Here is a 27,020-nt window from a genome sequence, read left to right on the forward strand (position 1 = left end):
TTATCATGTTGTCACCTTTTGCATTCTATGGACTAGTAACTATGCTGATTATTTTGCTTCTTATAATATGTTTGCTGGTGTTATCTAAGATACTGCATTTGAGAACCCTGCATTAGTGAATAAACATTTCAAATATGCTTGCGTCCTCATTTACTCCTTGTTTTGAATTGAAATGATTGTATAACGAAAGAGTGTTCATGTGTTCCACGTTACCCGAGGTAATCTAAGTCCATGTTCTGGTTTGTCTAAGCATTGGGAGTTTGTAATGACCAATGAGACACTGTAGCTAGTCAGGTAACGGGATTTCACCGGCGGGGGACAGCAGAGTCGGGCTGGGATTGGTGCGAGGGAAATAGAAGTAGTAAACAAGCCTGCGAGTGGTGCGCGTGCCACAGCGAGCCATGTGGTTTCAATTATTGCGCCCGTGTCAGGGCACTATAACTGAAACCACATGACCTTTGGTGCGCGTAATAGACACCAATACGCCATGGGTGGAGCAATGCGCGCGCCTTTGGCCAATTGCGTGCAGTCTTTCATAAAAAGACACACGCAAAGGCCAATAGTGGGCCAAAAGGAATCGAACATGCATGAGCATGTGCAATTCCTAGACCCGTTTTCAAACCCCCCCTACAACAAGGGAAAGATAGACAAAGGCTGAAACACATAGGAAAGAGAGACTGAAGCACAAGGGAAAAAGGAACACGGGCTGAAGCACAAGGGAAAGAGAGACACGGGCTGAAGCACAAGGGAAAGAGAGACACAGGCTGAAGCACAAGGGAAAGAGAGACACAGGCTGAAGCACAAGGGCAATATTAGAGACAGGGTGAAACATAAGAAAAGGGGAGACAGGGTGAAACACAGGAAAAGGGGATACAGGCTGAAATACAAAGGAAGGAGGCTTAATTACAAGAGCAAAGGGGAGAAACAGCAGACATGAACACAAAAGAAAGACCCTAAACATCATTGTGGAACACTGGGGAAAACCGAGCCTCCGAGAGGAGAGGAAACGAACCACAGGCAGTGGCTAAAACGATTCATAAAGGGGGTGGTGATGGACAGAGTATCTGAATTAAGCAGAACACTCCTACCCAGTCAAAAGATCAGGGCTTGATCCATCACCGTTTTTTAGCTAACTGCACCATCCCAGCTCAGAACCTGGCTACATGCAAATTAGTCTGACCCTGGCCCAGTGCATCATGGGAACAGGGCAGACCAAACTACCAAGCCAATTCTTTACTGGAAAGGAAACAAGCTTCCGGGGACCGGGTTCTGGCATTACAGCCGTCTTCGGCCCGGCTTGCTTGAATCCTGATGGTGCAGTGAGCAAGGGACTCACATCTGAGCATACCCTTCCACACTTGTGGTGGCCAAAACGATTCATAAAAGGGGTGGTGATGGACAGAGTATCTGAATTAAGCAGAACACTCCTACCCAGTCAAAAGATCAGGGCTTGATCCATTACCGTTTTTTAGCTCACTGCACCATCCCAGCTCAGAACCTGGCTACATGCAAATTAGTCTGACCCTGGCCCAGTGCATCATGGGAACAGGGCAGACCAAACTACCAAGCCAATTCTTTACTGGAAAGGAAACAAGCTTCCGGGGACCGGTTTCTGGCATTACAGCCGTCTGTTTCCTTCCCAGTGTAAGAATTGGCTTTTGTAGTTTGGTTTGCCCTGTTCCCATCATGCACTGGGACAGGAACAGACTAATTTGCATACAGCCAGGTTCTGAAACTGGGATGGTGCATTGAGCTAAAAAAACGGTGTTGGATCTAGCCCTGATCTCTTGACTGGGTGAGAGTATTCTGCTTAATTCAGAGACTCTGTCCCTCACCACCCCTTGTTGTAAATATTTGTGTCCACCCTAAGCGTGGAAGGGTATACTCAGACATGAGTCCCTTGCTCATTGCACCATCAGGATTCAAGCAAGCCGGGCCGAAGACGGCTGTAATGCCAGAAACCGGTCCCCGGAAGCTTGTTTCCTTCCCAGTGTAAGAATTGGCTTTTGTAGTTTGGTTTGCCCTGTTCCCATCATGCACTGGGACAGGAACAGACTAATTTGCATACAGCCAGGTTCTGAAACTGGGATGGTGCATTGAGCTAAAAAACGGTGTTGGATCTAGCCCTGATCTCTTGACTGGGTGAGAGTATTCTGCTTAATTCAGAGACTCTGTCCCTCACCACCCCTTGTTGTAAATATTTTTGTCCACCCTAAGCGTGGAAGGGTATACTCAGACATGAGTCCCTTGCTCATTGCACCATCAGGATTCAAGCAAGCCGGGCCGAAGACGGCTGTAATGCCAGAAACCGGTCCCCGGAAGCTTGTTTCCTTCCCAGTGTAAGAATTGGCTTTTGTAGTTTGGTTTGCCCTGTTCCCAGCATGCACTGGGACAGGAACAGACTAATTTGCATACAGCCAGGTTCTGAAACTGGGATGGTGCATTGAGCTAAAAAACGGTGTTGGATCTAGTGCTGATCTCTTGACTGGGTGAGAGTATTCTGCTTAATTCAGAGACTCTGTCCCTCACCACCCCTTGTTGTAAATACAGGCAGTGGCTAGGCACTGATGAAACGAGGAGGGGCCTCCCTATACGAACAGAGGGCAGCACTTACCCAGGCAGCAGAGCAGTCTCCAACCTTACTCCTCCAATATGAAGCTTTTCCGCCCCGGGTGCACTGCTGAAAGGAGGAGTATAGCCTCAAAGGAGGAGTATAGCCTCTAAGGAGGACCAGCAGTTATTTATGAAAGGAGGCCCGTCAGACATAAATAAATCGAATACATCTCCAGACTGATGTCTGACAAATTTACATTTGGTAATTTCCAATTATTTCCCACAAACGCTACACGCGGCCCCCTAAAATCGGCAATACCAATTCAGCAAGAGCATTCGGTTGTATGGATAAAACACGTGTATATACCTTATGGGAGTGCGGGTTTCAAATGCATAGTGGGCCTCATTGGAAAACTGCGATTGTACAAGTGGAAATATTATTTCAGGTCTTTCTAAGCCACACAAATATCCTTTAATGTGCGTCAAAATGCACAGGTACTGGACAGAGACCCCTGAAAAGGAACATGAAAGAACACTCCTCATGTTACAACTAAAAGACACCCTGAGTTAGGAAGAGCCCCTCGCACGCTGCTAGCACAGGATGAACACAGTGCTTTTCCAGTGTGACGGAGCGGGTGGGAGCACGGAGTCCTGCCCGGGTTCCAGCCTAGGAGGGGGTGCTATATTGCATACGGATCTGGGGTGCAGCGCTTAACTAGTAATATAGTGTTATTTAAGCGTGAGTCTGCTCGACACGTGCAAAGGGACGCAGCTATCTACTGTGCAGCAGGTGCAGCGGTACCGGGCGCAGTTGTGTTAGGGGCTATGCACCCACATTGTGGCCGTATTTTAGTATTCAAACGCAGACTGGGTTAAGGCCTTGCTTGCATCAGGGCTCATGACAGTTTTCTGCTCCTCTGAACATTTATCGTTCAGCAAGTCCCACCTAGGCGCTATCATGATGCCGTTTTATGCTCCCTGAGCCGCAGTAGAAATGTATGGTTTAATTTCGGCGTCGTGTGCGCACACCTTGACTCAAAATATCTGCAAGTTAATGCATGTTTCGCTGAAGGCAGAGATCGGAAATACAGTGAAATGAATGCCCTGTGTCATCAAGCTCAACTGTTAGCAAAACATGCATTCACTCAAAGCTATTTTGTGTTAATGTATCCGCACAAGACGCCAAACAGAAGCGCACAGATGCCTTCTGCGTTGTCACTGCACAGAAAAATGGATCATAATACCGCCTCTGTCTCGGGCATCTGTGATCTTCGACAGATTTCTTTACCTGCTGACTTCCTGTTAGTCATCTGTTTAATAACGTGCGCTCAAGGGAAAGTGTATGCAGACTAGTGCCGGGATCAGCCCCACTGGAAGCGAAAGTGGAACTAGGCCAGCAGCGCCCAGGCAGGGCCGGTCTGCCAGTGACCCTCGGACTGGGATGTGTCCCGTCCCCCGTCCCCAGGCAGAGGAACCTTTTCTTCCTCCCTTTTCTTATCATTTACCCCGTCCTCGGTGAGGTGTGGGGTAACGGAGGCACAAGCAAAGCCCGCAGTGGCAGATGGGCCAAAGACTTTAATTACCGCCTTTCTACTGGTCTGCTCAATGGGGGAGGGGTGAGGGTCTGCTGGGTACCCGCCAATCATAGGGGGATATTACTATATACTAGGGGTAGGTGCAAATGGGTTAGTTGCTGTGTAAAGGCACCCGACAGAGGGGAAACAACTGCCATGTACCAGGCACAGAGACGGGAGCTGCGGTGTACTTGGCACCCGGAAGAGGGGCAGCACAGAGGGGGCTGCTGTGTACCCGATGTTGGGATTAGAGGAGGGACACTGCCGTGTACCAGGCACCGAGCACGTGCGTTTGGGGGTGCTGTGTACCCGACAAGGAAGGGGCTGCTAAGTACCGGATGCTAGTCATAGAGGCAGGACCCTTCCATGTAACAGGCACCCACAAGAGGGTGAGGGGGGCTGATTTGTACCAGGGATCCGCACAGAGGGAGCTGGGGGGTGCTGTGTACCAGGCACCTATTTGGGCGGGCAGTGTACCCAACACATTTGTGTTGGAGGGTAAAAGCAGTGACGGGGACGCCCCCTGTTTAAAGAAAAATCTGCTTTTGCGCTGGAGAGTGATGGGAGGACAGAAGCAAATACGGTAGAAAAGCCATAAAAAAATGCAACTTTCTTTTTGTATAGTCACCACACTGAGCTCCGAAGCGCAGCCATCAATATTAAACACCCGCTGCTCGTTCTCCTAAGTTTGTACGGAGCCTGCTTCTCCGAAGTTTGTACGGAGCCTGCATTTGGATTGGAGGGTGGTAAGACGGGAGCAAAGCAACAATTAAGGTTTTTTTTTTAAGTTTGCACTGCAGCCACCTATATTAAACAGCCGCTGCTCACCTTTAATATGTTTCTGCTAAGCCTGCCTTTGTGCCGGAGGGTGGTGGGTGGGCGGAAGCAACAACGGGAGCAAAGCAACCATTTTATTACAACAAGTAATTTCCCCGGTAAGCTCACTGAAGCACCGGCAAGGAGGTAGCAAGGGCTATATTAAAGAAACTAAATACAAGAAGCACACAAGACGTCAGTGGTTCTTTGATTTAGTTGCTTCCCTGTGAAATGGATCCAAAAAAGAAGCCCGCGAGTGGTGCGTGCGCACCACAGCGAGTCATGTGGTTTCAATTATCGCGCCAACCCACTGGGGTTTTTAAATTGTGCTTGAACTGGGGACTAACAAGAAACCCACTGGGGTAACAATTGGTGAGAATGTGCAGGACCACAAGTAACAGAATTCCCGGAAGCCTGAAGGGGCGAGCTAATTTGAAAATAAAATCATGTGACTGCATCTCTGAATTTCTTAGTGTTTAACCCCTTGCTGCCAGTGAACAAGGGCGCAAGCCCGAAACGCGTATGGCTGAAGGTTGTGGTGTTTCTACAGCTGCCTTTCCTGTGTGCACCTTCATGAGAGGAGTGAAATACTTACAAGTGAGGCTTTTTCCAAAAGGAGCAATTCTTTGTGTTGGATATATATATATATATATATATATATATATATATATAGATATATATATATATAGATATATATATATATCTATATATATATATATATATATATATATATATATTACCTACTGGCGGTCGCCAGTAGGTATATATAGTTAGGATTTTTTCTCTATGGGATTTTTGAAAATTCTATGTCTAATAACTTTGGCGTTTGTGAACGGAATTGGCTGAAATTTTCAGGAAAATGGAACATTTTGTTTCTGAGCAGCAACTGAAAATTTGGGGGGGGGTTTGTCAAGGGGGAGCTGAGAAAAAAGGGGGGTCCCAAAACGTGTTTTTCCCATGTTAATTTCCATAGGGCGGTTGGCCTCACTTTTAGCCCGAACGGCTGAATGGATTTCCACGAAACTTGGCAAAATTGTAGATATTGTTTGCCCGATGTGCCTTTGCTAGGTCTCAAGATATGTGCTCCTGTGAATTTTGAGTAAATTAGGTTTAAAAAAAGATATATATCTAGAGCCGCGCCCAGGTGCGCGTACCTGGGAGCGCTCTGGGCGCGCCACGCGACTTGCGCACGGCAAGCTGATTGGTTCTCGGGTGTCTGTAAACATTCGAAACAGTCCGCAGCGGCCGCCATCTTGTGTCTCGGTAGGATTGAGACACAAGAGGTGGCAAAAATCAAAGGGGGAAATGAGCAAAAGGGGGCAGGGTACACCCCCCTGACCCCCTAGTTTTGATGTGGGGGCCATAAAAGGGTAAAAAAAAATTTTTTTAAAAAAATCGATTTTCGCGGGGGGAGCGCCAGGTACGCGCACCGGGGAGCGTACGGGGGAGCGTACCATGGAGATAAAAAATGACACTTTAAAAAAAAAAAAATAGCATTTTTTGATAAATTGGAGGTAGTTCTGAAAAGAACTTTTTTTTTGTTTTTGTTGTTTTATATTTTTTTAGACTTTTTAAAACGATTTTATATTTTTTTTGGATTTTTGTCAGGGGAAAAACAAAAACAGGGATTCCAAAACTACTCAACAGGAGCAAAAAAATGTGAAAATTTAGGGACTGGCAGGGCAGCGGTGTTGCTGTTTCTTTATGGCAATGAGTTCAACACTCTGCTCCCCATAGCAGAGCAGTTCGTCACACTCCGTGCACAGAAATGTGATGCCTGCAAACACCGGCTGAATGTTAGGGACCATTCTTCCACGGGGTGGTCCCGAAGGTGTTGCTCCACCAGTGGAGGTGCTGCCGCCATCTGTGGGTAAATTCCGTGCCAGCTCTCTGACACTCTCCCTGGCAAAGTTGTTAGGGTGTCTTCTTTTCACATGCCTGATTAAATTAGCATTTCCAAAACTATATTTTTTCAGAGGATTGCCTCTGGATAAAGTACTACCACATATTTTGCAGGTTACTTTTGGAGCGTTGACTTTTTTTTGTCCTTCAGGGATGTCATAGAATTTCCAGATGAAATGGGTTTTTTTCTTCTGCTGAGGAGGGTCCTCATCTAAAAATCCGTCGGAATCACTGCTGGATGACTCTCTTGCAGCCATTGCTGTAGATCAGAAAAGTAGGAGATGAACACAGTACACAGAACAGCTCTTGCTCTCTCCAAGTACAAAGCAATAGTGAGAGAAATGGGTGGGTTTCACACAATTTGGAAAAAAAAAAGTTATGAACCAATGAAAAGTGTTATTTTAAAGTCACATGGTTTGACGCGCTTACGCTACGCGTCCCGGGGCGCGTCCCGGGGCGTGTTTCGTAAGCGCATCAGGGCGTTTACGTTGCGCGATCGTATGCGCTTCCGGGTGCGCTTACGCGGTGCGTCATAAGACGCATCTCGCGGCTACGCGCTTATGACGCAAGGCGTGGCGGCTACGCAATACGTCACGATGTTGTTTTCGTTCGCGGCAATAGCGCTATCGGGACGCTCATCAGTACGCGCCCCGGGGCGCGCCGCAAGATTGCGCTTACCCGTGCGTTCACTGGTCCGCGCCCCGGGAGCGCACCAAAAAGAATTTAAAAAAAAAACGACATAATTATACAATATAAAATTCGATTTAAAATTTATTATTTTTAAAAACTATAAAAATTTGCTATTAAAAAACCTATGAAATTCACTGAAAAAACCATAGGTTATAGACCATATATAGTTAGGAATTAGCATTTACAAAACCTTGAAAATTCACTGAAAAAACCATAGGTTATAGACCATATATAGTTAGGAATTAGCATTTACAAAACCTTATTTTACTCACACAAAACCATTGAAATTCCATATATAGTCACTCAATGACTATATCTCAAATGACATCACTGATGACATCACTGATGACAACATCCAGTGACTGTATGTTTCTGTAAAGTTAAAATATGTCTTACATATTGAAGAATGAGTGGATGTATAAGTGTCTGGATGAAGGATTTAGTAGGTGCATGACTGACTGTATAAGTGAGTGATTAAATGTGTCTCACTGAGTGCATGGGTTAGTGACTAAACTGTTTTAAATTGTGCATCATTGTGTCTGTTGTTCTGTAATCTGATGCATGTGTTGATCATTAGCTATATGACTAACTATATGGGTTATTGATTGGTTGCCCAAGTATTTGTATGGGAGACTGAGTGTGTGTGTGGGTGTCTGGGAGGTGTATGACTCTGTGCATAGATGTGTGAGCAGTTGATTCACTAGATGTATGGGTTCAAAAGTGCATGTGGAAACAGCTGTATGGGCGGTTGACTGTGTGCATGAGTGTATTGGTGAGTGAATGGATATCTCAGTGCTACATGTCAAAGTAAGTACATATGTAAAACACAGTACATGTGAGAGTTGACATATATAAATAACTGTGCATAAGAGCCAGTGAATGTGTGAGTGGCTGTATGGATCATTGTGAACTTGTATCAGGGATTGTATAACAGAGTAAATATGTGTTATTATATGTTTCAATAAGTAAGGTGTGTATAACTATATAGTTGATGAAATGGAGGTGTGATTGATTCTTTGCATGACTGACTAGGTGTGTGAGTAACTCCATGGATGAGTGACAGTCTGTGAGTGTCTGTTTACACTGAGTGTATCTAAGGTTATATTAGAGTCTGAAGAGGTTCATCGTATCATCACATGAAAGATGTTATCAGTGATGTGATCAGTAATGTCAAATGAGATGTCATCAGTGATGTCATCAGTGATGTCATTTGAGATGTCATCAGTGATGTCACTGACCATGTCATGAATGATGTAATATGTGACATCATCAGCAGTGTATTGCGGGTGCGCGATATATAGTTAGTGCAACTAACTATATATGGAATTTCAATGGTTTTGTGTGAGTAAAATAAGGTTTTGTAAATGCTAATTCCTAACTATATATGGTCTATAAACCTATGGTTTTTTCAGTGAATTTTCAAGGTTTTGTAAATGCTAATTCCTAACTATATATGGTCTATAACCTATGGTTTTTTCAGTGAATATATATATATATAGATATAGATATATATATTTCCTTCTTTATAAAAACAAAGAGGTCCACCTTAATTCAAAAGGTGACAGTACTACTTGGCCCACAGCTGCATCCTCACATTGTGTAGATTGGAGACTGTAATGCTGCGTAAAAGTATGGACACTTTTCCAAGTCGCAGCACGGTAATTTTTTCTAATGTTACTCCAGCCAACAGAGCTCCAGATGGAGAAACTGACCTGGTGGAGTACACTTTAATTGTTGTTGTTAGAGACTTGTTAACCTTGTCATGGCAGAATTGGATCGCAGAAGAGACCCATCTGGCAACCGTAGCTTCAGTTACTGCTGTTCCTTCTCTGTCCTGTCCGTAAGCCACCACCTGCTGATCGGTCTTGCTTATGTCTTTTGTTCTATGCAGGTAGAATTTTAAACACCTCTTAATAGCCAGCGTGTGTAAAGCCCGTTCTGCTGGACTAGATGGGTTTGGAAAAAAGGATTGAAGTATTACTAGTTAGCTGAGGTGGAAATGCGTCTGGACTTTTGGGATAAAAGTTGGATTTGTTCGTAGAGCTACATAGTTATCAATAAAAAGCAGAAAAGGTTCTAGACTATGAAAGCTTGGATCTCGATAACCCTCCTTGCAGAAGTGAGAGCTAAGAGAAGGGCCACCTTCCGGGTGAGAAACTTGAGCTCTGCTTTGTGAATTGGTTTGAAAGGCTGCCTCATTAACTGTGCAAAGACTAAGTTGAGCTTCCATTTGGGAGGGGGCACACACACGGGGGAAATAAGTGTCACTGAAAAAGGAGCCTACAAATGAGCCTACACATAACGTGTTTATTCATCGAAGACATTTCCCACTACAGGTAGGGCACCTATACAAGAGGTTCAGAGGGGCGACTGAAAATACATGTGGTAACCTCAGAGCAAAACCTGGAAACCCACCAACTTTTTTTCTTCCTAGGAATCAACATAGACAATCTCAATTCAGACATCTCACCCAATCTCCTTAATTCGGTATTCACGAGAGCTGGAAAGAAGGAACTCCAGATAGACATGACTTAATGACGAATGAGAAATTGCTCTCTTATAACCTGCTCATAAATTTAGATTGGAAAATAAAACAATGACATAGTCGAATCATTTAAAGTATAATTAATAGTCAGAGAAGTGTGGCTTTCAATGGCAAATAAAAAATGTAGTCTTTCAAATTATATTTTTAGATTTACATCCATGCCTAGGTTAAATTAAATTAACCATAAGTATGAAGAAAAACCTAAGTTGCTGATTTGGCGACCAGAAGTTAAGCAGCAACGAAGGGCTTGCAGAAATTACCTGATGATACACTGTGGATTAGAGAGGTGATGGATACAGGCGGTATTCTTTATCTCAATATGGCAGCCTAATGTCCTTGAACTAAGGAGTACTTCAAATCTAAGTGACATAAGCAGAGCTGGTGCTTTTAAACTTGAGGTAAGGCAGCAGCCTTATGGTGTTAGGAAGGAAAGGTCCTCTGCTTGGTAAAAGACTTCTGCTCCTAAACTGAGTGCCCAACTGTACTATTGTCAAGTTCCTTAAAAAAGACTATTTGCCATAGGCAAATACAAATCATGGGTGTGCACCATGACATAGGCCTGCCTTGCGAACTGCAGTCTTGTTAGACCAAAAAGGGAGTCCTACGCGGTACCCTCATAGTGGTGGAGGGCTGCCGCCTTCACCAGGAGTTAAGAACAATGGTTCCTCTGGAACAATACTTATTATTTACTGATAATGCCAATAGCGAGAATCGCATGTATAGGCAGGGATCAAGTGGAATGTCAGATAGAAAGAGACAAAAGTACGCTGGAAAAACTAGAGAAGCTCAAGAAAAAACATGTTAGAACAGAATTGCATGCACGACTGTTAACAGATTACCTAAGGGCTGGCATAATTCCACAGGAACTTCAAGGTAGAAATGTACCAGGCATCTTTCGGAAAGATCCTAAATGCAAAGGAGGGTTTAGTAGCATTTCAACAACCTGCTCACAGCACTGGATGGTGCTAGGGGTGGAAACTGCTTTGGAACACGCAAAGGCAGAATTGAAAGAAATTGAGGAAATAGAGAAAGAATTGCTAGGTGGTGACGGAGTAGAAGAAGCAAAAAAATTGCTGGAAAAATTGAACACAACAGTTGAGGACTTCAACTGCTTCGAATTAAAAAAAGAAGGCAGATAAAGTAACAAAGGACATAAAAAGTTTTTCAAAAGAAAAAGCATACCCTTACCTTAGAGAAGACTACTATACTACATTGGGCAACCCAAACAGGCAAAATACTTGGGGTAGATACAGAAACAATAAACCAATAACATTCTCAGAATCCTCTGGAGGTTCCAGCGATTCAGACGCACAACCTGGTCCAAGTCGCATAGAAAATCACCCAGGACAGCCTTTTTTAGACAGGGGTGGAAAGGCAAAAAGAAAAACATGGTACCAACATCCGGGAGAAAGGCAAACGAGGAACAAATATTACCAGTGGGGTCCACAACCTTATTAACACAACAGACAAGCAATATGGAAACAGTCCCCATATTTAACCTGTCCCAACACATACTATCATCTCCTGAGACATCACTTTTAACAAAAGGCCTATCCTATGTCATGACAATGACGAATATCGCAAAAAACTAAGATCTGGCAGAACAAAGAACTAGACAACACCAACAAAGAAGTTCAGGTGATCAACCTATCCTCTTTTCCCCTTACCCCAGACATGACAAACTTACTCGCAAAGGGCTTAAGTTTTAACCCGTACTCTACTGGTGACATTTGTCAAACAAAAATAGATCTCTTTAAATTTGTCCGCAACCTCAAAATTAAAAAGTACTTTGCAGGTAAACCCTCTGACAAAAGAAACGTCAAAAACATTCCTGTTGTATTGGATGAAACTGTTGTTCACACAATAAAAGACATACAAGCAGTACATCTATTGTTGTCTATTACTGAACGAGAAGACAGCCCCATGGAAATGGGTCAACTTCTAGATGAATTAAACATAGACATGGACTTTGGGGTTGCCAGTGGTCTCAAGTCCAAGTCCACGTGGACACCAACGTTACCAGGTGGGAACAGTATTGACAATTTTCACAGACACGTATTGGAAGACCTTAACAAAATCAATATCAAAAAATTACATGAAACATTCGTATTTAGAGATAATCTAACCAAAGGAGAGCGCATTGCATTGACCACACTTACCCAGAATCCCTCCATCACTATCCGTGAGGCAGACAAAGGAGGAAACATTGTAGTAATGAACGCAGACGACTACAACAATGAGATATCCAATCAACTAGCAGACCCCTCTTGCTATGAACCCATTGCATCCAACCCCATGGGTGTACTCACGAAGACTATAAATGACCATTTACTTAAATGGAAAGAAGATGGTCTTCTAAATGAAAATGAACATATGTATGGCTTATGATTTGGAACATTAAACAGAAAATGAACACTATAAGAACGGACTATAGATCTTATTACAGCTTCCACTTGTGATCTTGATCACTGACTTTTGAATTTCCACTATTTGTTTAGATTGCTGTACGAAGCTTTAACATTGCATGTAACTACTCTATGTGTACCATTATATCATTACATATTGTGTTTAGTGCAGGGGCACTGCAGTTCTAATTATATACAATGTATATCTAAGGCGGAGAGACCCTTAATATGCAGCCACTAGACGTTTTTCCTTCCTCAGGTACTGACTATTGACTGTACTGATTTATATCTAAGGCGGAGAGAACCTAATAGGCGGCCACTAGAATGTTCTTTTCCCCCCTCAGGTACTGACTATCCACTATACTGACTTTAACGAGCCCCTTATCTACCCCGCACAACAATTCTTTGACATAGAGCAGAGATTATCCACACTCTAATTGGACACCTACTCATTGAACAGGTCATGACAGGTCATCCAAAGTGCCAGACGAGACGTGCATGAAACAGACATACCGTCCAATATGATATCTAGAGACACTAGTATCCTCCACACGACTAATACGTGCAACTACGAACGCCCATACATGAATAGAAAATGAGCAGACGAGACACAGACGGGAACAAAAATGTGCGCTCACTTGTTTTAAAATTTTTATTTTTTCACCTTCAATCTCTTTAAACCTTTTCTTAGCTTCACTAAAGTTCTGACTGTTTGGCATACACCTCGGCAATCCACTAGGGAAAGAGCCCCCCTTCCCCATCTACTTCAAAGACGGAGATATGCGACACGTCATAAGTGACACTATGTACGGCGATGCGCGGCGGCCGCCGTGCACGCCGTGACTCTAGGCAGAATTATCTGGTTCTAAGTTTAGGCTTAAATAGCTTCTGAGAACACTGGGTTGGCGTTATCACGACCAGGGAGGATGGACATACGCAGCTCCTCTGAGAAGCCCCTTGCACTTATAACAAAGGTACGTGTATCCAATGGCAGATATTAGTTAGCGTTAGCATATTCCAACGTCAAATCGCCAGGAATATATAGACTGTATATGTAATAGCCGGGAGCCCTCTACACAATGTGGATTCTGCAGATACCCCCGCAAGACCACATGAAAGGACGACATTTATTATGTAATTATTAACACACGTCCTTTGCAAAAAAAACTAAGATAAGTGAGATGCCATTTTGTATACATATGACATATCCTGTTACAAAATAATACATAGACACACAAGGAGAAAGTATGATATATTGTTGGGAGGACATAATCACGCCTACCAGCCCATTATACAATTTATTCTGCCTAGAAGGGGTCATAGTGGCACTAACATGGCCTTGACCGAAACCACTAATTGGAACAAGCCCGGCATTACCCCAATCCCACCCTAAACAAACCCCCTCCCCCCCCCCTTTATCAATCACCTCGGACCAACTAAGCACTTTAGGCACAACAGAATTTAGTCTAATAAAATGGGCGCCCCTATAAATATATAAAATATATAGAACTACAGCGGGCTATCAGGGAGGGCTCCATACTGCAAACCTTACCCACATAATCAGTCACTCTACACCATGACACTGTAAATGAGGACACAGTCCTTGCCTAAACTATTGTACCTTTGCATACAGAACCCTACGCAGACTACAGTGACTGCTATCAGCGCCTGCAGGAACAAGGGCTACGACTTCAATGGAAACTATTCCTTGAAGCAAAAAGGACAGCCATTGAGCTTCGCATTGGAATTAACTCAAGCCACATATTCACTAGGGGTAAGTTTATGTCAAACACCCACCGACAGAGATTACCAGTGTATGCCTCTCTCTATATCCTTCTCTATACATCCTTTCCTTAATATGGACTATATGAATTTGTTTTTTCTCATAGAACCCTGCTGGGTTTCTTAGTGAGTATCTTTATTTTTATCTTCACCTGCACATGGTGCCCACGCACTCCACCGACATTGAGCAATTCTTACGACAGGTAACATACCAGCCCACGTATCTCGAGGAATACGCCTTGTACTTCAATTTGGTCCTAGATCCTAAAAATATACAATTCTATTTCCCTAGATGTACCCCACATCTTAAGTCCTGAAGAGACCCGATATCCATGTTAGGATCGACAACTGAGAAAAGCGAACTAATAGAACTGACATTCTATCATTCTATAGATATTATGTATTTGAAAAAGGAATTGGTCGCTTTCTGTATATAACAAAAATTTACCTGAAACCTTGCACATATTGTTTCACAAATGTTTCCGTATGTTTTGGTTCATAATTTCACTTGGGACACAAATTCACAACTGTAAATTATTGCAGAACTTTTTTGAATTTATTATTATTTTTATTTCTTAATTTAGCTTGATCCAATACAAATTATTGTATCAACCAAACCAGTGTACTTGAGTCTCTTTCTATCTGACATCCCACTTGATCCCTGCCTGTACATGCGATTCTCGCTATTGGCATTATTAGTAAATAATAAGTATTGTTCCACAGGAACCATTGTTCTATTTTAATACTTTAACCCCTTCGGGGCTGATGACGAGCTCAGCTCGTCATGAGCGTAACCTGCCATACGCTCATGACGAGCTGAGCTTGTCATGTAACGCGGTAATTTTGAAATTGCCGCGTACAGCGGGAAAATGCACCACATGCATGCGGTTAATTACCCTGGTTCCGATGTGAGTGGGGTCCCCTTTGTTTTCCCTTTCACCAAGAGTTAAAGCAGCATGAGTGCGGTGGTGGCAGCATACAGTGTAGTGTTCATTAGGAGTGAACAGGTCATTTTTACCCTTTGTCACTGGTGTGAAACCGACAGGCTTACTCACCTTTTAAAAAAAAGTCCTGCTGCTGTGTGCTTAACTTACCATTGGTCTACATCGGTTATATGTAGAGTGTTGTGCAGTGCAGGAGTGTTGACTCTGCGCTGGATGTATGTGTGCCTGGGTAGAGCAGTGCTATGCCATATTTCAATACAGAAATAATACAGTACTGAGCTGTATGCATAGAATGATTATGTGTGCTGGATTTATGTTTGCCTGAGGTGGCACAATTCATGGAGGTGACGTATGTGTGCTGGGTACATACACTGAGTGCAAGTATGCTTGCAATAGTACATTACATGGAGGACCCTGGGTTCCATTTGGGGAAGTTCAGGTTTGCCCTGTGAAAAGAGGAGGAGTAGAGGAATCCCCCCAAACAGATTTGTGAATTGCTTCATTCCTGTGAGCTGGGTAGGACACACTGGAGGGAGAGAGAGATTCCCCATATACATTTCAAAGGGGTGCTCTTTGATTCAGTGATAGATTACAAAGAAGCGGCCTGGACATCTCTCAGGAAGGAGATAGGGCGGATCAGGAAATCATAAAGGGTAGGGCTGGGAGCCCGTTATTAACCTTTTGATGCACATATCACTGTGGCTGACATCCAGGTGTAAACTCTAGTCAGTCCCATGGCCTGTGTTGTGGGAAGATCAGCTTCAGAGTCGCTCCTGCTGTGACAGGCAGTTTTTCAATAAGAAAACGGAGAGAAAAGTGCACACTTCAAAAACAGTACAACCACAACATAAAACCTCAAAAGCTCAGATCCTAAATCACATTTGGTGTATGGAAACAGACTATAGGAAGAGGTTGAGAACACACAATTTGTCATCTGCCATCAGCCAGATGGGCTGTGTGAGAAGGGGAAGCTCTGCAAGACTTCTGCATTTGACCAGGACTAGCGGCCACCACCTACTACAGCCCTGCTGAGTGAGGGGACAACACCCAGGCAAACCAATTACACCTGCCCTCGAGCCTGGGGCACCAGCACCTGCCTGCTTGCCAAGACCAGTAGGCCCTCTGAAGAATAGGAAAGTGTTGGAGGGAGTGAGGTCCAGTGGGGGATCCCTACCGAGAGGGCTTCCTGTGCAAGGTGTGAGGAGACAGCTGTACACCTGTCATGTGCAGGAGTGATTCAGCAATTCCAATATGCCAGGAGAGGGGCACTGTGGACTGAGCTTTGCATCGAGCACCGTGCAGGCAGCGTCAAGTCTATACCATCTCGTTGAGGGTGACTCCGTATGCCAGAGGGGCCACAGCTGAAGTGACTGTGCCGACAAGCATGCCAAAACTGGTATATGTGTTAGTGGAGATCAGGTTTGCTAGGAGGAAATGCCATGGTGGAGGTGATTGCACCGGAGGAGTCTGTGCTTTCCCTGCTAGTATCATGGCAACTACATATGCCAAGAAGGGTTGCTGGTACTGAGTATGATAGCAGTTCAGGCAGTTGCCATAGAAAGTAGAAGCTGCAACCTACAAGCAGAGCCCTTGCATAGAGATCTGTCCTTGACTGACCCAGAGAACTACAGAGGATGCAGAGAAGAACGTTGCACCATCGCTGGGATCCAGTTGGGAGTCTGAAGATCAACCACCAACCATTGGTGTGGGGAAAATAGACTTACCGTGCCTACAGAAGCTGAGAGCATCTCTGGTCATTGAGGAAGTCGGCAGCCCCGCTTGGGAGAGAGCCTGGTGCTGCCATGTGTACCGCGAGCAGCATGATTTCTGCAAACACAACCAGAACTGATACGTGCCTGTAGGTAGGACACTTGCTTGAAACACTGAATGCTTCAGTGCTGCAGAAGCGAGTAAGACTTGAGTCACACATGTTGGGCCCAGGGGGACTCGCTGCTGAAGGTGCTGCAGCATCATAGACACTTTTGACTATTTCCAAAGAGTCGAAGGGGACTCTTCAGTAAGGCATAGTAGTGAGCATTCCCTGGATGCGGTCACCAGTGAATGGGAAATTACCCCAACCAGACTGCAAGGAAGAGGGTGGGGCAGGGATCTGCCAGACAAACAATAGAGCCATTATCCCTTTGAATGCATAGTTAGAAAAAAATACTTTTTTTTCATACAAAAATAAGTATTTGACTGAACACTGATCTATTGACAATGCTGAGTGTACTTTGAGATAAGAGTCGTGTGGAAGCTTACCAGCAACAAATGTTGCTAGGAGAGTACACCATGAGACCTTTAGTATGATTCTTATGTGTTTTGGTTGTGCATGATATTACTAACTCCACAGATAACGGTTTATGGCAAAAATTGTGTGTAGCTGGAATAGAGCAATTGTTTAGTAGGTTTTTCTCTTTCTACCACAAAACTATATGTTCAGGGTATTACAGGCCTTTCTGCCTAGTGCATGCTAGTAAACATGTTTCTGCCTATATGTCTTGTGCTTTGTGTCACTGGCATTCTTCAAGATCTTAACTAACCTCTACATACCCTCTTATCTCTCTAATATTCCCACTAACAGTCGCTATTACCACTGAGGGCATGACTATGGACTTACCAAAGAAAGAGAAGAGACTAGACAACAATTCACACATCTTAGCAAAAGAGAAAGATTTTCAATAGTCTTCTGAACCAGCATGCAAGGTGGTATTGTGGAGCTCAAAAAGCAGACTATTCCTAAGTGTGGGGCACAAAATTCAGAAGGATCTTCCTTCACAAAGAGTCTGACGATTTTAGGATGTCACATTTACAGGGAAAATGTGAGATCCTTAATCTGAAGCTAAAAGCAGAAGAGGTCTGAGAGCGGCAAACATCCTTCCCATTTACTTGGGCCAAAGGTACAGTCAGATAAATCAGGAGTCAGGTAAATTTATTTCTAGTTATCTTACTTAAAGCGAACTTGGACCCATTGAAGACTACAAAGATCTCACTAAGTACAGCCCCTGCATGCATCCTGGATGAGAAAGCTGGTGATACTTCCTTCCAAGACTTTTATATCTATTTGTGGAACTGACAATCTCAGATCTCTAGAAAGGAGAAAAGACACATACAGAACGTATCAGAGATATTAATTGGGGGAGGGCCTAGCACGAGGGTATCTAGGAAAATAATGATGGTTCCCGTCTCTAAAGGAGATCTGGTCAGCACATATTAAGAGAAGGCCCAACTATGATTATAGCATTAACTGATATTAGTAGAAATGGATCAAAACTGGGTCCACATGGATAGGGCTGTGGGCCTATCCCTAGACCTTCACAGTGTGACCTGAGTAGGCCAAGAAGTGGAAGGTTGCAGACTGTCAAATCATAAGACAATCCGACCCAACCAGACGCCAGGAGGATGTGAAACTCCCATATCTTCATCTGTTGAACGCTGGGCTGCAGTTTTCTTTGACAAAGGTACACCTTGCAGCGGTTATCATGCATAGAAAAAGTCCTTTAAAAAGTACCTGTGGGTAGATGTAGGTGGCGGCTAATGTTATGCTTGTCCCCGCTTTAAAATAATACACAGATTTAAACCATAAAAAGTACCGGTGAGAAGAACAAGTAACTTACCTTCCGTACCGCCTTTTCTGGTAGAGACTCTAGCCGCAGATTCCTTTCCTTAGGATATTCCCCAGGAGTCAGACTGCATACTTAGGTTTTCGAGCAGTACCCCTGCTTGCTGGCAAGTATTGTAATCCACACCAGTAATAATGTTCTCAGTACCTATATCGTTGGCACTCTAGCATGCTGAGGTCTGTTACTTTCTTAACTCTCCACGCCAGGAATGCAGAGCCATGATGAGAAGTGACCACTGGTGTGCAAAACTAAGGCCCTGAGAAGGGTGAACCTTACACTGGAATCGGCCCGCGGAGAGGATGGGCGGTGCAGTAAGGAATCTGCAGCTAGATGGACTCTATACCAGATAAGACATTACCAAAGGTAAGTAACATGTTTATCAGATAGAGACTTCTAGCCGCAAATTACTCACTTTAGAATTCATACCCAAGCAATGCCTCCCCCGGAGGTGGTTCTGCAAAGTCAATTTAAACAGAAAGTCCTGCAGGACGGCACGGGCCAACTGTCCGTCGCAACGGACATGGACTGTCCAGACAGTAGCGTATGGTAAACGTGTGCAAAGATGCCCAAGTTACTGCCTGACAGTTGTCCAGGACAGGAACTCTAGGTGCTTATGCAGTGGTACCAGCATTAGCTCTGGTGAAATAAACACAAAAAAACCTAAGATTGTTGCTTCTCAGCCAATGCACAGCAGATTTTGATGCAGACTACTTTCATCTTCAGATGGTCTATTTCTGCACAGCCTTCTCTTTCTTAGCTCCTTCGTACCCCATGAAGAGATGATCATCCAACCCAAACTCTTTTGTGGAATTTGGGTACAACAACAATGCTCTGTTTGGGTCAAGATGATGGAGTCTCTCCTTCTCCTTGGATGGGTGAGACAGAGCAAAGAAGATGCACAGGTGATAATCTGGCATACATGCAAGGGAGTCACAGCCTTTGAAAGGAAGGAGGCAGGAGGCACATTTCTGGAGGACCAGCTTGTCCGGGTAGAAGGTGGTGTAGGGATGTTGAACCTTAAATGCATGTACTGCACTGATCCTCCTGGTGGATGTTATGGCCCCTAGAAAGGCAGTTTTGATGGTTGATAGCCTAAGAGAGCAATCGTGCAGAGGCTCAAAGGTCACTAAGGTGAGGAAAAGATCTAGATCCCACTGAGGCATGATGAATGGCCTGACAGAACACGTGCTGCAAAAATGTAAGAAACCTAGGCACAACAGTTTGACTTAAATAATGAAGGTTGGTCTGGCAGCAGCAAAAATGCTGACATTTCTGATAGATTACCTTTAACTGTGCCCAAAGCAGAGCCCTGGTGGGCCAAGGATGGAGCAAACAAAAGAACCTTAAGAGAGATGCAGAAAGAGGGCTGATGTGAGAATCACACCATGCCACAAACTTACCCCAACTGCAGGAGTGTTTTGGAGTGTCGTAGATTGAGGGATGTAAAGTAGAGTGTTGTGGAGTAGAGTACAGTGTCAGAGTAGAGTGTCGTAGAGTAGAGTGTCGTAGAGTGGAGTGTCGTGGAGTGTCGTGGAGTGTCGTAGAGTGGAGTGTCGTGGAGTGTCGTGGAGTGTCGTAGAGTGGAGTGTCGTAGAGTGGAGTGTCGTAGAGTGGAGTGTCGTAGAGTGGAGTGTCGTAGAGTGGAGTGTCGTAGAGTGGAGTGTCGTAGAGTGGAGTGTCGTAGAGTGGAGTGTCGTAGAGTGGAGTGTCGTAGAGTGGAGTGTCGTAGAGTGGAGTGTCGTAGAGTGGAGTGTCGTAGAGTGGAGTGTCGTAGAGTGGAGTGTCGTAGAGTGGAGTGTCGTAGAGTGGAGTGTCGTAGAGTGGAGTGTCGTAGAGTGGAGTGTCGTAGAGTGGAGTGTCGTAGAGTGGAGTGTCGTAGAGTGGAGTGTCGTAGAGTGGAGTGTCGTAGAGTGGAGTGTCGTAGAGTGGAGTGTCGTAGAGTGGAGTGTCGTAGAGTGGAGTGTCGTAGAGTGGAGTGTCGTAGAGTGGAGTGTCGTGGAGTGGAGTGTAGTGGAGAGTCGTAGAGTGGAGTGATGGTGTACAGTGGAGTAGTGTGTCAGATTAGAGTGGAATAAAATGGCTTAGAGGGAGTTGAGTGGAGTTTTATAGAGTGGCACAGAGTAGAGTGGAGGGATGCCTGGCTGCCAGAATAACATCACAGACTATGGGAGGAAGGTCAAAAGAAGTCAATTTTTATCTCTCAACGTCCTCTTATCCGCCTATTCTGTCTGTTGTTTTTTTTTGTTGAGCCTGTCGCCTGTGCGATAAAGTTACTGTTTTTCATAGGTCTTGTACAATCCCACACCTAGATGATATAAGTTTATAAACTATGTACCGCAGCCGGTCCCTCAGGGGTTGTAGGCGACATGCTGTGTTTATACCCACTCCTTGTGTTGCCTCCTTATACAACCAGTGAAACATTAGCAGACGCGGCCGGCCCTATATAGGGTTGTGGGCTTAACGCTGTGTACAACCGGACGTGTACTCTGTGTTTTAAGTTGAAAATAAAACAGAATTGCAACAAAAAAAATAATAATACAATAAACAGAAATATTAAAAAAAAAGAAGTCAACTAAGTAGGTTTAGCAGTGAAACCCTACTCTGTTGCTGCAACAGAAGATCCTCTCGATGAGGTAGTCTGATTAGGGAACCGTGGTAATGCTCAACATTTTGAGATACCAGACTCTTTGTGCCTAATACGGAGCCACAAGAATAATTTGGACCTGGGTCTTCTTGATATTTTCGAGAACTCGGGATATGAGTGGTATAGGCATACAGGAGGCTGGAGCTACATTTGAGAAAAGAAGCATTTCTGAGCGAGAATCACTTTGGAAATGCCAGAGCACAAAACTATGGAGATTGCACTTTCTCAACAGAGGTGAACAGATCTAACAAAGGCTCTTGCAAGCTGAAAGAGGCCTTGCATCACCTCTGGATGGAGAGGTCATTCATGATCCGCTAGGCATCTTCGGCTGAGTTTCCCCGCGCTGGCATTCAGAGAGCCCACCAGGTGTTGAACCACCAGGTAAATGCCTGGGTTTTCAGTCATGTCCAGAGACTCAGAGCCTCTTGACAAAGGGTTCACTACCCCACCCTGCCATTTTTGTTACAGGACTACATGGCAGTGATGTTCAGTTTGAACACCTGCACCAGCCTTCGCTTGATTGAAGGAAGAAAGGCTTGCCATGCCACGCGATTCGCTCAAAGCTCAAATAGGTTGATGTGGAGCCCGGACTCCACCGGAGACCAGAGTCCTCTGATCTCTCCCTCTCCCAGATGCCCACATCGGTCACCACAGTCCGCTTTGGTTGAGGAAGGTGTAGGAAAGTAGGATCTGCTTTCATGGTCACCCCACTTTTTGCTGGTGTCAATGTTTTACTAACTTGTGTACCCCTGTAAGTCCCTAGTATATGGTACTAAGGTGCCCAGGGTCTCCATAGGCTGAAGCATGTATTATACCAACCATGGTAGACCACTCACATTATGACTACAGGTCTGCCATTGCAGCCTGTGTAAGCTGGTGCTAGCAATACTTATGACAGATATAAGTTTCCTTATATCGGAGGTCACTACACTTAAAACCTATTAGTCTCCCCTGAGGCAATACTTTCAATCCTGAAGGCAGGGTGCTTGGTTATAACTTATAACTGCGAGGGTGCCCCTGCATGAGCAGGATATCCCTACGACCCTCAGAGTCCATTCTCCCACGTTGTAAGTGCATCAGCCATTATGATATATATATACAATGGCCATGCGCCATTATGCGATGGCTATCTCTAAACTAGCTGTAACGAACCCTGTTGTGTTTGGTATCAAACATGTTGGAATCTTACCCTAACACCATATACAGTGCTGGGAGGTATGATTCCATGCACTGTAAGGCTCCTTCGGCAGGCCATGTACTGTAAAGCTCCTCTGGGAGGCCCACAGTGCTCCCGGCACCAGTCTTCTAGACCCGGGAAGCAAACTATGGCTGTTGCCGACCAGAGATACAATTATGCCCTCCTGCTGCTGAGACAAGCTCAAGCAGGGGAAGGCAGGACAATAGGTTTCCTGTTACAGGGAGGTGTGACCATCTCATAGACAGTTCTTAGTGTATTGGGACAGGTTGGGGGCGGTTGCCAGTGCCACTAGACTTCTTTGAAGGGCACATATGGTGCTCTCCTTGCATACTCCAGTTGGAACCAGGTCAGGCAGCCGTTGGGTTCCCGCATTTGCTCGAAACTGGGCAAAGGACTTGAGAATATCCTCCTCACTTTCCAGCTCCTCCTGTGGGAGGGATCCCTGAATCGTCCCAACCCTTTCCTTAGGGTACTTAAGCGCTTACCTATGGGTGGTTCCTTAGATTCTTCCTGGGACAAGATTCAGATCCGAAACCACTTCATCTTCAACCGTCTGAGCACTTTGGAACTCGCTTTGGCTACCGAGACTGCAACTGAGGTCTCGTCATCTTGCAAGTCTTTTGCAACATATGTGCCTGTGCTCCATACAGGTTCTTCCAAGGCCTGGGGAGATCTAAGTGACCAGAAGGAATGTCTTTGGAGTGAAGGAGTCCCTCCCCTGCATCTACAGGCACTTCAACAAAGCTGACCAATCTGCTGTTCCTGAGCTACTACGGACTCAGAAAGGTTCATCAACACAGGTGGTGGTTCTGCAACTCCCTAAAGGCCTGCACAGTATTCACAGCAATTTTTAAGCCAGTACCCCTTGTCGGAGCCGATGGAGCAGTACCCCTGTGCACAGCGTCGACTTGCCATTGCCAATGTTTGTTGACTCTCTACTCCAGAGATCTTCGGGCTCCAAGAAGCTCCAGCCTCAAGCATCTCCTCCAGCCAAGATCTATGTCTGCACTGCATCCTTTGCACCGTGGGTCACAGCTTTTTGTGAGCTGCTCAAGGTTCTCTTGCGACTCCTGTGCCTCCGGCCTGTGGGTTCTCTTGAGGGTCTTCTTTGTCTCCAGTGCGCTCCCCTGCTTGCTCAGGCCTGCTCTGACTTACCAGCTTGTAGTGAGTCCCTTGAACCTTGCTGGTCCAAACACTACACCTTTTTCGACTACTATGTTGGTTGCCGTGCTAAGGCTTGTTGGTGCCCCTGCCTGACACCGACCCCATGGCTGTTGAAATCCAATGTGGGACAGCTTGTGAACATCTCCTGGTCTTCCACAGAGTTGCCTGGTCCGCACAGCTGCAACTTCAAGGGCACTGTAAACTCTCCTACATCGTCGACATCTGTGGGAATTCGTCTTCGTGCCTCCTGGTCAATCCTGAGTGGCAAAGGCTCTGTACCATCAGCTAGCAGGTACCTCTCACCTTGAATCCACCTTTGGGTTTCACCGGACTCTTTCACCATCTTCACCAGTGGCATCTTTACTGAAGTCCTCAACTGTGCACCTATGCACCCGGCTTCCCTGGTGAAGGTTCCCTGGTTCGTGGGGGATCCGCGGGTGGGATGACTCTCTTCCATCGTCCACTGGGATTCTTCAGGATTCTCTGGAAAGGGTCCTTCTTCTGTAATACTGCAACCGTGACTTACCCATTGACTTGCATTGAGTACTCTGTCGTGTTCCCACACTGCACACGGCCTCCGCGGGGTCCCTAGATACTCACCTTGGGTGGTTCCTTGAGTCCTCGACTCGTCTACGTCTTCTGGGTTCAATCTCGACTTAAGTCGTGGTTTGCATTCCACTATTTTAGTATATAGTTTGGTCTCTCCCTGGAGACCACTGTATATTTGTGCTACGTAAGTGTTCTATTATCAAAGTATTGTGTGTATTGTGGTTATATCTTCAGGTAGGAGATATTGCAATGTGTTAATGAGTGTTTATAATAAATACCTATTTTGTGTGGTTCTATTTCACATAACATGCACCTTAAGATTAAGTATTGGTAAAACAAGCTGCTTTACACTCCTTCAGAACTAAGTCTGAAGGCTGCTCTCCACAGCTGTCACTTAGAGAGATTTATGTGGTTGTCTTGTCGTGCAGTTCTTACAAATCTATATAGGATCTGCACGTTTAGACAACATAAACTAAGGTATTGGTGTCCAGACTGATTCCACACATCCCCAGAGTATATGTTAGTCTGTTTGTCCAGCTAGCTCACAGTGCCACTATGGGCCCCTCTTACCAAGGAGCGGATAGCTTCTGGCAACCATTGAACACGACAACCCTGACTCCACAGGGATCGTGGAAACAGTACAGTACTTTTCGCTCAGCCACTCGTGCTCACTTTGTCTCAGAGAGATACACAGAATAAACAATGGGGATGTTTTCAATAAGTATTTATTGAACCAGCGTCATTCTAGTATAAAATACGTGTGCTGCAACCACCATGAGACTGAAACGTATATATATATATATATATATATATATATATATATATATATATATATATATATATATATATACGATTATAAGCACCCGCAGAGTAAAGAAAAGGTAGAATTCTACCATAGTGCTAAAATAATGGATATACACATGCATATAGATACATGACAGTAACAATGTGTACTCCTACGATGCAAACCCTAACTAGCTGTACCCAAGTGTACCTAGCATGTATGTAGGTGAATAGCCAAGAATCCCCTTAGGATAAATCCAACCCCATTACCGGATGTGAGAGAATGAAGGCCCTCGTCTTGGTCTCGAGATGTCAGCATGGAAGTCTTTTTCTCCTCTGGGTTGACCGTTGAAGATGTAGCACTTATATACCCGAAAGGTACCCTCAGGGGTTCTACCTAGAAGTGCACTATGGTTATGTCGGGCAAGGAAGACGATAGAGGTGACCCTTAAACTCTTAAACAGAGTTTTATGCAGAAGATGGTAATCCTGCTGTGATACTGAGAATCCTCATGCATAATACATGAGGCTAGTTTTCGGAGAAAAAATAAACAACAGTCATGTAGCACTTACCTAGGTACAAGGTCAGTGCAAGACCCATTATGTAGACCGTTATGTAAAACAGTGGTAGGACAGATGTAGGTAAAAGGTTGTGTAATTACCTAAGCCTATATTGGAGTACATTTTGGGTTCATATCAGGCTAAGACCACTAAAAGGGATTCAAGCCTGAATTGTTTTACCAGCTAATCTAGGTAAGGATTAATTGAAAAACCATCACTAGCATTAGGCACATGTAACATTTTGTAGACTAAATAAGTTCTATTGAACTTTTAGATTGGTTGTTTTAGGGTCACTTGAGTAGGTAGGTGCAACACCAAAGTACACCTAGTAACCATGTCATTAGTTGGGGATACCAGTGTACCCCAGTCTGCTAAGTACAGTGGTCTGAAGTTCCAGGAACTAATGACCCTGTGTAGCCATAGAAGGAGAACGGCAGGTAACAACCTAACTACAAAGCTCCTCTTAGAGCTACTTCACCAGGATGACAAGAATCAGGTGGGGGGTGAGGGAGGGGGGAAGGAGGTTAGAGAGAAGAACACGAGAATGTGGGTGGGGATGCTCCAGAAGAGGGAGCACCAGGGGTTCTCCCTAGTGACCTCAATTCAAAGTATGGACACGAGGAGTCTAGAGACTCCACACTGGCAAACTCTGATCCCTCAGGGAATAGTGCAGAGGTCTAGGTCCGGCTCTGCTAAATCAAATGCTTCAGACAATTTCATAGGGACCTCCGTATCTAGCAAGAGGGAGGAGTCATTTGAAAGGGAGTACCACCTGATCAAACATGAGAGAGATAGATTCATGCAAGATCAATTGGCCCTTGACAAGGAGACCCTTGAAGTACAGAAAGGTAGGAAGAAACTGGGACTAGAGTCCCATGGTGGCAGTAATAGTGTACCTAGAATCAGGGAAACATCCTTTAACACTAGGAACTTGAGCAGGATAGTCCCTCTTTACCAGGAGGGATACCAACCATAAATGGATCACTGCTTTGCATAGGGCATGTAAATTTCAGAAGGTCCCTCAAGGGCAGTGGGCAGTATCCTGTGGCTCTCCTTTGCTAACAAATGTAGAGATAAGCTCCTCACTGTTCAAGAAGAGGATGCTGACAATTATTCAGTCCTGAAGAGTGCACTCATAGATGGGTTTGGCTTAACCACTGACCAATACAGGATTAAGTTCAGAGACACCCAAAAGGCACACACCCAGAACTCAGTAGATTTTATTGACAGTGCTGTTAAGACTCTGGAAGGCTGGCTTCATGAAAGCAAGGTACAGGACTATGAAGGATTG

General features: G+C 44.8%; 1 protein-coding gene across 4 annotated transcripts in view; it reads right to left on the reverse strand.

The window, feature by feature from the left end:
• MAP2K4 (mitogen-activated protein kinase kinase 4) overlaps positions 1 to 27,020 on the reverse strand; it is an 839,420-nt gene that overhangs the window by 414,565 nt on the left and 397,835 nt on the right. The window lies entirely within an intron of this gene.

This window comes from Lissotriton helveticus, chromosome 7 (genome assembly GCF_964261635.1).
Source record: "Lissotriton helveticus chromosome 7, aLisHel1.1, whole genome shotgun sequence".
NCBI lineage: Eukaryota > Metazoa > Chordata > Amphibia > Caudata > Salamandridae > Lissotriton > Lissotriton helveticus.